Here is a 12,835-nt window from a genome sequence, read left to right on the forward strand (position 1 = left end):
GCAATTCGCTTTAAGACGGAGAACCTCCGCCTACCCCGCTCAGACCGGCCGCGGTCCGGTTTGAATTTGGGGTGAAATTGAAACCGGATTGTAGCATCATCATGTGTTTTGAGTCAGAATGAAATCAGATCAAATAATTTAAGTCTGATCTGGTTCAATATTTCTTTTCAAAATTTTAATTATTAGATTTATTAAAAATAAATTTGAGATATAATTTAAAACAAATAAAAATATATATATTTGTATTATATTTATTATGTTAATCATCAACAATAGTTACATTTCTTTTAATTTTAAAATAAAAAATAGCATTTTTTCTCCGTATTATAAAAATTAAATAATAACTTTTTTAATAATAATAATAAATTTTATTATTTCATTTATAACATTACAGTAAAAAAAATAAATTTTAAATAAATTAAATATTTACTCTTAATTTTAATTTAATAATAAATATATCTGAATAAATCTGAAAAGTTTTAAATTTTATTCTCTTAATTTTTAATTTTTTATTTAAAAATAAAATAAAATAAATATAATTTTAAATTTTTAAATTAAAATATTTAAATATAATATATACACTAAATAAAATTTAATTTTGTATTAAAAACCTAACAAAAATAGTTAAACAGAGCAAAGGTCTTTATCGTGTCAGAGTGGCATTGCAAAAGTAAGATTTGTTATACAGGATTACACGCTCGTGTGCATGTGTGCTAACTCATATGTGAAAATGACTTCTCAGTAATTAATAAGAAACAAACAACTAATTATAAATTAATTAATTAATAATATCATATTACTATTTAATTTCTATAATTTTATAAAATTAATTATTTAATTTCTCTATTTTTAAAAATATATTAATTAATTTCTAATTTTCTCATACCATTAATTATTTAATTTCTTATTTTTTTAAAATTTAATCCCTCCGTTTTCTTAAGTAATTAGTAATGTATGGATAACTAAAATGTCCTTATTTCTAATTAATTTTTATAATTATTTAGTTTTTATATTTTAAAATTATAATAATTAATTTCTATTTTTTATCATAATCATATAGTCACTATAATTTTAAAATAATAATTATTTAGACTTTGTTTATTTATAGAAATAGTTTATATTTAGAAAATATTTTTTATAAAAAATAATTTTTAATAAAATAATATTTAATTTAAATTTAAAAAATAAATTTATTAATAAATTTATATAAAGATATATTAGTAAAATTCTTAAATTATAGTAAAACGACTTCAAAACATTTTTTTAAAATAGTTTAATTTTTCTTTTGATTAAGAAAATATTTTCTATTAATTGGTTTTTCTGAATATTTTAAATGTTAATAAATATGATAAATATTATTTTTAAAGAATATTTTTTGTAAAATAAATTAATATTTAATTTTTATAATTTATGAAATGTAGTAAATGGTCAACGTTTAAAAAAGTTAAGGATTAACTTATGTATTTTTAATATAAAAATCAATTAATTCATTTCACTAAATTATATAAAATAAATAATAATATTTCACAAGTTAATAGTAGAAAAAAAAATATATTTTTAATTTTATTATAATTATACCCATATTTTTTTATCAATTAAAATATTATCTTTTAAAATTATTTTAATTATATCGTGTACCATTAAAAATTTCATTTTTAATGAAATTGTTACGTGACTTATTATATTAATGTTATATCACCATGCTACAACAGTAAAATTTATATAACACCATGCTATATTAGTAAAATTTAAAATTAATCGTTAAAAAAATTCTATATTTTATTTTTATTATAATTTTACTCTATACTTTTATTTTTTTTAATTAAACTCAATATCTTTTAATATCTAACTAAATACCCCTATCATTATTTATATAATTGAAAACTTATAAAATTATTAAGATATTATTTTTTATTATTAAATATATTTAAAAATTATTGTTATTATTATTTAATTTTATTTTATTTTTTATCAATAATTTTTATATTAATAATAATTTATCTTGATTTTATTTTGATTAAAATTATCATTAATTTTATCTTAAAATTTACTTGCGAACTATTAACGTGGCGAATGATGTTGCAATTTTATCAAATTTTAAAGGTAAAAGTAATAATAAATACAATTAAAATAACTTTAAAACGTTAAATTTTAAAAACTCTTAATTAAATATTTAACCTTATGAGTTGGAAGGATATGGGTGGCTAAAGCAAAACCGCGACATAAATTTGGGTAGAAAGACAATTGGACGAAAAAGAAAGGATTAAAAAAATAATTTCCCATAGCTTAATCCAAAGCTTTTCCCTACCATGAGGTATGCATAATTCATTTTCTATGAATGCTTCAATCATTGCTATCTCTTTCTTCATAAAGCAATGTGTGCATAAAATAGTAACAATTTTTGTAATGGGTGTGAGTGGTGAGCATTCGGTCGGTTCGGTTCAAAACCGAACTGAACTAAATAAATCAAAAATCAAAATTTTAGTGTTTATAAAAACCGAATCAAACCGATTTTGGTCAGAAACCGAACCGAACCGGTCTGATTCGGTCAATTCGATTCAGTTTGATCGGTTTCGATTTTTAATAATTTTTAAATTTTTTACACTTTATTTTTAATATTTTAAAATTTAATTAAAATATTTTAATCTTTATATGATTTAATTTCTCTATATTATTGAAAAAACATATTATTATCACTAATCAGTTCGGTTCGGTTTTTTCGGTTTTTTCTGATCAAAACCGAACCAAACCGAAATAACCGAAATTTCTAAAATTAAAAACTGAATCAAACCGAAATGTATAAAAAATCGAACCAAAATTTTAAATCGATTCGATTCAATCAATTTTTTCAATTAGAACCGAATACTGCTCACCGTAGATGATCAATTTAAACATATTAAAATATATAATTTTATATTAAAAATATGTAATATCAAATAATAATTATATCTATAATTATTTTCAAATGTATTAAGAAAATATAATTTAAATAATAAATTTTATATTTTTTTTCCTAATTTACCTCCACTCATTATTATATTATTAAGTTCTTTTTCTAATCAATATATTTTATATTTTTAATGCACATTAAAACTTCATTTATTTGTTCAAAATAATTTATATTTAAAAAATATTTTTTATAAAATAAATAGAGTTGAAAAAATATATTCAAAAGTTATTAATAATTATTATCAAGAAAATAAAAATAATTTATAAATTAAATTAAAAAAGGAAGTGTATATTTATGAAATAAATAGAATAAATCTCAAAATGAAAGATAAATTTTGGATAAAATAATTTTTTTAAAATAAAAAGAAAAAAATAAACGATTTAAGAGATAAATACCCATTAGTTTTATAATTTTTATCTATATTTTTTAATTATTTTAAAATTATTTAAAAAAAACTATAAAGGTATATAAATGAACTATTATAATTTTATTTTATTTTATTTTTAAAAAATTTTTCAAATTATTTTTTAATATTTAAAAAATATTAAAAATTAATAAAAAATTATATTTTTTAATATGTATAAAATAATAAAATAAATAAAAATTATAAAACTCTAGAAGTAATTGTATTTAATAAATATAAATAGTATATTCATTTAAAAAACCCATAAAAAAATAATTATCCTTTCTTCGTTTAATTTAATCGGTTTAATATATTAAAAATTAAATGAAATCAAATTGATTTGATTCTATTCGATTCGATTTAATTTTATTTGATGGATTTAAATTTTTAATAAATTTTTTATTTTTTTAAACTTTATTTTTAATATTTTAAAATTTAATTAAAATATTTTAATATTGATATAATCTAATCTCTAATATTATTGAAAATAATATACTATTATTATTAATTGATTCGATTCGATTTTTTATTTTTATTTTTTATTAAAATCGAATCGAATTAAAATAATTAAAATTTTTAAAATTAAAAATCAAATTGAACTGAATTAAAATAAATAAAAATTAAATTAAAATTTTAAATTAATTTAATTCCATCTATTTTTTTTATTTGAATTGAAAATTCCTGCATACAATTACAGCTGTAATTACTTAGAGGTGAATTTGCATTTGCATGAAATGTGCTAGAGACGTGAGCAGATATTGGAATTCGATACCCAAGCAAATCCCATATGTATATTTTAACAACAATTATTAGAAAGCTTTGCTTGTGATTAAGCATTTAAGATTATGATTAATTAATTAATTAGTAATACTAAAAAGGATTGATTAATGGAAGAAAGTGTGCGGAAGTAGCGGGTTAGGGTTCAGCAGTATTCGGTTCAAATCGAAAAAATCGATCGAATCGAATCGATTTAAAATTTTGATTTAGTTTTTTATACATTTCGATTTGATTTAATTTTTAATTTCAGAAATTTTGGTTCGGTTCGGTTTTAATCAGAAAAAAATCGAAAAAATCGAGTCAAAACGATTAGTAATAATAATATATTTTTCAATAATATAGAGAAATTAAATCATATTAAAATTAAAACATTTTAATTAAATTTTAAAATATAAAAAATAAAAAAAATTATTAAAAATCAAAATCGATCAAATTGAATCGAATCAAACCGAATTGAATTAAATCAGGCCGATTCAGTTTGATTCGTTTTCTGATCAAAATCGATTTGATTTAATTTTCATAAACACTAAAATTTTAATTTTTAATTTATTCAATTCAGTTCAATTTTGAACCGAACAAACCGAATGCTGACCCCTAACTGAGGCCATAAATGCACTTTCATTTAGATAGCTCAAGCTTAGTTTGCCTTCGTCATCTCACCACCTCCCTTGAGCCAAAGACCCAAGAGCCCACTTAAATCATAAACTATCCTATAATAATTAAAATTTTAAATTAATTTAATTTAATTAATTTTTTAGATTTAAATAAAAAAATATTTAAAATTTTTATAAAAAATTTATTATTTTAATACTAAATTGATGTGATATTCAACATTATATCAATCTCAAATTAATATGAAATTCACCATTAATTTTATTTTTTATTTTTAATTTATAATATCTTTCTCTATATATTCATTAATATAGATAAAAACGACACATTATTGTAAAAAATAATAATTAAATATTTAATTATAACAAATTAAGAACTTTTTAGCATTGAGATTAAGAGTGAAAATACATTTTTTCAGAAAATTATCATTTTGAATGTTGTTAAAAAAAAAACAGTTTATTTCAATATTTTTATAACTAAATTATATAAAAAATAATTTTTAATACTTTGTAATTATTATATTTTAAAAAATATTTTTATCAATAGCGGTCATGTTAAATTGCCCTTGTTAGGTAGGTGCTAAATAATTTTTGAACGAAAACTTCTATAACTATTTATTTAAGGATAAACTGTAATTTAATCCTTCTAATTTAATGAAATTTAACCTCTCGTCCCTCTATTTTTAAAAACTTTCAATTTAATCCTCCACATTTAAAAATATTTCATATCCAGAAAATACCCTCAGGGCAAATTCAACATTAATGGATCATAAAGACAAGGGAGTGGGGAATCATATGCATTAATTGATGTAAGAAAAGGGTCAAATTGAACACCCAAATCGATGGAACCATTTCTTTTTTTTTTTTTGTTCTTTTAAGTTTGCCAAGTTGAGAAATGACAAACATTAAAATCACCATGTTACCTTAAATTTATTACCATTTTGCAAGCTGTAAGGTGGCACGTGGATATAGCTGTGTGGCTGGTAACGGTCGGATTTTGGGTCAGAATAGGATGGGTGGTTTAAAGTTAAGATAATTGAAACCGAATTTTAAAAAATCCTTCTACTTTTTTTTTTATTTTAATTTTTTTAAAATTTAGGCTAAATTGATTTTCTAATAAATTATTTTCTATGTTTATTTAGGTTTTCAAACTCTATTTATAAATATTCTTTCATCTGATATTGTTTTAGAAATTTTCGTTTAGTATTTTGAATTTTAGATTTTATGTGTTATAAAAAACTAACAGCAATATTTGAATATTAAATTTTATATAATTTTAATTTTTTTTAAAAAATAATTAACACATAAAATTAGTAGAATAATAATAATGACCGCTGAATCTCATTTACTCTAGAAGTTTGTTTTCAGCAGACCGGTCTAACATTTTAAGTCTTGACTCTAACACATGGGATAGATCGAGTCACCCGCAAGTTCAGATCCAATAATCAGAAATTCAGCCCGTTGATGTAACGTGATAAAAGATATTAGATCCAGTCACTTCACATTTCTGCACACATGTGCATTAGCAGAAATTAAATGGCCGTCTGGCACAAAAAAGGGTTTGACACTCTTGTACGCACAGAGACAGGTGACACTATAATAGAGAGATCGTTAGACGTCACTAGTAAATAAAATAAAAAGAATAGACATTTAGAACATCAAATAAAATAAAATTTTAAAAAATATTAAAAAATTTTAATATATTTTTTAAAATAAATAAATAAATAAATGAGTTATCCACAGTATTGAAATTAAATAGTAATGTTGTTTTAAAATATTTGTTTAAACTATATTTTAAAATAAAAAATATAAATTTTATTATATTTTAATTGAATTATTTTTATTCCCATTTTGATTTTAAATTACACCAATTTAATTTATTCAACTTATTGGGATCAGGACTCTGCATTTCAAACGCTTTGGGAATCCTTCATTGCATTTAGGATTACTAGGCAGCTTCAAATCTGGTCAAATTTCCCATTAAAAAATAATAAAATTTTCAATATAATTATATACCAAAGTATGGAGACAAATCCAAGTAAGAGATTTATTTTATATAAAATGTATGATAAGATTTAGTTATTATATATATAGATTTTATATATTTGTATTTTAAATTTATAATAAATATAAAATATAAAATTTATTTTTTTGGGTAAATTGTTTTAGGAAATCAATATTTAAAATAAATAAATAAATTCAGTTGATGGGCCATTGATTCATGGTGGTCCAAGAAGAGCTGAAAAGTTAAAGACAGTAGGACCGTAGTTGGCCCACTTGCCCTGGACTCAACCAACATGCAATTATTTCTTATTTATATTTTGACTCTATTAAATTTAAATATATTGGACACCCATATTTAATTCATATCGAAAAAATCGATCGAATCGAATTAATTTAAAATTTTAATTTAATTTTTTTATTTATTTTGATTTGATTCAGTTTTTAATTTCAAAAATTATAATTATTTTAATTTGATTCGATTTTAATAAAAAAATAAAAAAAATCAAATTAATTAGTGATAATAATATATTATTTTTAATAATATAGAGAGATTAGATTATATTAAGATTAAAATATTTCAATTAAATTTTAAAATGTAAAAAATAAAAAATTTATTAAAATTTCAAATCGAATCAAATCAAACTGATTTGATTTAATTCAATTTCTGATCGATTCGATTTGATTTTTATAAATACTAAAATTTTAATTTTCAATTTATTTAATTCGATTTAATTTTAAACCGAGCCAAATACTTATCTCACGGCTAATTATCGATCACCGCTAAAACTTAAACCGACATAAAATTTATATTAAATTTAAATTTAATATTTATTAATATATATTATTTTTTAAATTAAAATTAAATAATAAAAAAATTATTTTACTAAAAAAATATTTTTTAAAAAATATTTCTCAAATAAATTAAATATTTTTATAAATAAATAAATATAAAAATATATGATTTCTATTTTATTAAATTTGCCTTGTTTAAAATTAGAAGGTTTTGAATTCGAATCCAGTTAATAATGTTTTTCAAAAGAAATATTAAAAAAGAAAAAAGATTTTACTAGTGTGTAAAAGCTAACAGCAGGCTTCACAGACCATCTAAATAAAGCCCAATAAACTTTAAGTTTTGTTTTACCAACTCATTTGAACCTCCAATCCCAATGCTCCAAATGGCAATCAAGCATACCATTAATTTGTTTTTTTTTTCTTTTCAATTTGATTGCTGAGTAAGGCATAAATTCAAGACATTATAATTCTAAAAATGACAATGAAATTATAGAATTAAAATTCATCTATAAGATTAATTACAATGCAATTATTTACTTAAATTTATTTACACTTTGTACTTAAATTAAAAAAAGTTTATAGTTTTGAAAGTAAATATTATTAATTTAATATATAAATATTTATTTATAATATCTAAAATTAGATATTTAAATTTTGATAATTTTAAATTGTGCTTTAATTTTTTTTCCATTTTAAAAAAAGATAGTTCATCCAATCTTTTACTATAGAGTAAAGTTTTAATTGTTTTGGATATTTTGTTAGAAGTTTTGAATATGTTAATTGAAATGTCTAAGTGTATAAACTTAGAATCACAACTCCTAGTAAAAATAAATTATTACCATTGAAATAAAAAATTTCGTAATTCAATTTATTTATTTTTTATAATTTTTTATTTAAAATAAAATAATTTATCGATTATCTTTGATGATCTCAGATCCAGAAAAAAGTAGGATTTCTTTGTATATAAGAAAACTTAGTATGAGTAGATCGTGCTTCTCTTTTTTATTCATTTTTTCTTTACCTTCTAGTGATACATAACCGCCATCTTGCTATAGTACCACCTGTCACTGTCACATAGAATTGTACGTATGGGCGTACCTGCTTGCCCATCCTGGTTAGGCGGTCATTTAATTCCCTTCCGGCGCCCGTACTGATAGGGTCACGGCATAACTGGACTTGCTCTCCTACTCCCCGTCATGTTAGATGAGCTGGGTCCTTTTCTGATGAGTCTGAGCCCTCGGTCAGCCAGGCCTACTTCAACCGCGGGTTGGGTGGTGCGCTGATGGGTCAGCTTATGTAGTGAGTTCTGATGGGTTTTGGCCCTGGCTCTTCTTCCAAGGCTCGACCTTAGCCTGAGTGCTAGTGGTCCAACGGTCATCAAGTGCCCCTTACCTCCTCATTAGTTATTTCATGATTAATGAAGGGATAAATCCCTAGGTCTCCATTATAACCGCGCGGCCCTGGGGAGGCTCTCATCAAAACATCTCTTCCCTGCCTTCACCCATCTCAAATTTGTGCTTTCAATTTCTCTCTAGACTCTTCTTCTTGCTCTGCTTCCTCTAATACGTCTTTCCCCCTTTCTGCGAAATTTTTCCTGAAGTACGTCTTAATTTTCCTTATGGCCACCGTTAGAATTCCCGATGTTGTAGGTCTGAGGTCCACGATCACCCCTTCCATTCCTTCCAATTTTTTCTCTGCTGACTACATAGACACCTCCATCTATAGGATTAGGGCTCCTCTTCGCAATAAGAGAATTATTCTTCATGTTCCTCCACCAACGGGTTTGATAGACCCCCAACAAGGTCGTAGCTTGATCTTTTACGTCAAGCAACGCGACTTCAGGTTAACCTTTCCTTTATCCCCCTTCTTTATCAAGGTATTTCGTCAATTCAAAGTGATCCCTTGCATGTTATCTCTAAATTCTATCATCTTCGTGTGTTCCTTCGAGTCAATAAGTTTGTGCTGAAGTTTTACCCCTTCTATCACTCTGTTTTCTACCTTTTTCCGTTTGGTTCAGACAAATCACGGGTTTTACTACTTTTTCCCCCGGGGAGGGTTGTCCATCTTCACGAGGTACAAAAACTCAATAAAAGGCTGGGCTGAGGCCTCTGTGGTGGTAGAGCTGAAGGAGGGCTTTGGGATCGACTAGAATATTGATCTCCTCTGGAGGGAGGTTCCCTAGGGCTGTAACGACCTTCCTCGGCTACCCCTGATGGACCAGATTTGCCTTCTTTGACTGACCTCTGTTCAAAGGAAGTATGATGTCGAGAAGTGTATATTCTGTTAGGAAATTCAGAGATTTACTGCAACCCAAACACACAGCGGAAAAAAATAAAATCTCTGATTTTCTTCCCGGGATCCGTGTGCTTCGTTTAATTTGAAAAGAAGGATAAGTTACTAACCTGTTAGACTCGACGAGAAGATACAATCTCGGACTCAAGGTGCTGCTTTTCAATGAACACCCGCTATGGTATCCACACGAACGTCTTCTATCCTTCTAGAGTGCTAGCTCTCTTAAGGATGGATAGATTATGTGCTCCATAGTCTGCAATTGATAGACTGAATTTTCTAAAAACGTTCACTACAGAATTCGTAGAATGAGTTTTTATATGTTTCAGTATTTTATTTTCCCACAACTCTTTTCGTAAAAGAGTTATGTTCAAAACCCACTATCACGATCTCACAGATACTCAAATATTTTATGTGATAGAGTTGTGTTCATAACCAACTACCACAATCTCGCAGATACTCAAATATCTTATGTGATAGAGTTCTTTATCTGTAACAATTACAGATAGACTGCAGATCCTTTTATATATTATTATCTTATAATAATAAATAATTACTATTAATAATAATAACACTTTATTATTATTAATTATACTAATGGGCTTTTAGCTCATTAATAGCACATCAATAACGTTCTTGTGTGTGACCCAATAGGCTCACATTAATTGGCAATAGGCCCAGTCCCATAAGGCTCATAAATCATAAGTGGCCTCTAGTAAGACATTATGACTACCCAACTAATATGAGGATCGATAGTCCAATAAAGCCTAATAAATAGAACATGTACTAATCCCTTTGTCACACGATATCTAGTTTGAACATAAGTCATGGTCAATGTCAAACTTATAATGTTCAAACTTATGATTTCTCGATCTCTAAGTAGACTGATAAATTCAAATGATATTGATCACGCTATCAATTCATTTGAGCACGGCCATGCATTTCTCAGTCTCACTTATCGAGGGGCCCAGAAGATATCTCTCTCAAAGAGAGGGACAAATTCTATCTTGATTATTCAATATCCTCTACATAATTTCTATTATGCTCAATCATAACCTTTATGATTGTCCGATTAAAGACAATGTTTGGTTATGTCAAAATATAACAGTTCTTATGTTGGAAACTATGACAATCGCAAGTCAAAGGATTAAGACATAACTACTTTAAGATCCACTTATGACAATAACCCATGTAGTGATCTCAGTGCGAGTCCATCCAATACTTTATTCTCTAACAAGTATCTATGATTATTGAATTATATCAACATATACATAATCATCTCATGATTATCAATCAATAACCATACTAGTTATATTTTATTATTATCAACATAATAATAAGTAACCACGGATGTTAATCATTATTATGTAACATGCAAACAAATAATAATGATAGTAAAATCTCTTTTATTAATAACCAAAACGACATATAAAAAAAGTCCAAGATAATGGCCTAGGGCAAATACACTAACATATACATGTCTAGTCTTCGAAATTGCGAGGAAGCTGGTACTCATTAATGACTGTTTTCCTGTCTTTTTCTTCCCCCTCCCCCCTTTTTTTTTCTTGTTTAGTTGTGTTTTTCCCTTTATTGTGCTTGGCCTTAACTTGTGCTATTTTCATTTTTTTAGCTTCCACCATGCCAGTGGATAAGATCAGGCCACCTAAGAACTTCACCATGTCCAGGGAGAGCATGAAGGCCACTCTGGAGGCCTTCAAGGCAGGTTGGTCAGTCGCGGATGTGATCCTCGAAGTTTTTCATGCGGTCACTCCTACTGTGACAGGTCGGACTGCTGCCCCTACTTCTTCTCAGGCGCTGGTGCCGTGGCTAAAGGCTCTCGGTCTGCGGCCTCCAAGGCCTTTACTCATGGCAAGGCTCCAGCCTCCTCCAAATCTCCGGCGGCTTTGAAACCCAAGTCAACTGAGAGTGGATCCAAGGGGAGGACCGAGGTCGCTCATTTCGCGATTCAATCCCGTCAGGCTGCTGCTGCCATCGTAATTGGCGGGGCTACTAGCAAGCGAGCCTAAACTTCTGAGGCCTCCCCTGAGGGCCGGGCTGCCAAAAAGGCGTGCGCGGCCCGGCCTACAAAAACTGCTCCTCCTTCCTCCATAGACAAAGGGAAATAGGTCGCGGAGCAGCTATCCCCGGCTCCTGACAACGAGTTCCTCATTGCCACTGAGGTGACTCCGGATTCTCTGCCAGCCTCTGTGGCTGAAATGCTGTGCACTCAGATGTTTAGGGGAACTCCGGACATCTCAGACCCTCGCTTCCTCTCTCTCGTTAGCCACCTTGCTTGCTCCACCACTCAACAGGTCGCGTTTAATTCCCCCTCCCTGGACGATCTCAGAGATAGCCTGAGGGAGATGTTCCTTATGGTAAATCATTGTTCCTTAAGGGTATTTTTAGTAATTTTGCTTTCTCTAACTCTGTTTTTCTTTCAGGCTTTCGGGATCTTCCTCGAAATCGATGCGAGGAACCAGTCTTTTCAGAGCTCGATGGAGCAGTGCCTCATCGAGGAACGGAGGGATGAGAACATCATTGCCATCGAAAATGCTCGAGGGCAGCTCATTGTCTCCCAAGGGATTATTGAGGACCTTACCAAGCGGTTGGGAGACATGAGGGAGGAAGTGGCTCAGGCCGCTGAGCGCGTCTCCTTGGCCGAGTCTTAGCAGGATGAGGCCTTGTCCCAACTGTCTTCCCTGAAGGAGGCTTGCCAGCAACGTGATGAGGCCCGAGCTCAACGGGATAAGGCTTTAGCCCACGTGGACACTTTGCAACAGGAGGTGAATAAATATATTGAGAACTTAAAAGGCATGTCCTCTACGACGGAGGAGTCTTGTCTCCAACAGCAGCAACTTTGCCAAAAGGTCATCGCTCTGGAGGAGAGATGCTTTGCACTTTTGAAGGACATCAGGGCTGCCGAAGATAGGGTCCAGCTGGCTTGTGAGGAGCGTCTCTAGGATTATAAGGACTCCGTTGAACTAAAGACCAAGATTCAATAAGCCTATG

Source organism: Manihot esculenta, chromosome 1 (genome assembly GCF_001659605.2).
Source record: "Manihot esculenta cultivar AM560-2 chromosome 1, M.esculenta_v8, whole genome shotgun sequence".
NCBI lineage: Eukaryota > Viridiplantae > Streptophyta > Magnoliopsida > Malpighiales > Euphorbiaceae > Manihot > Manihot esculenta.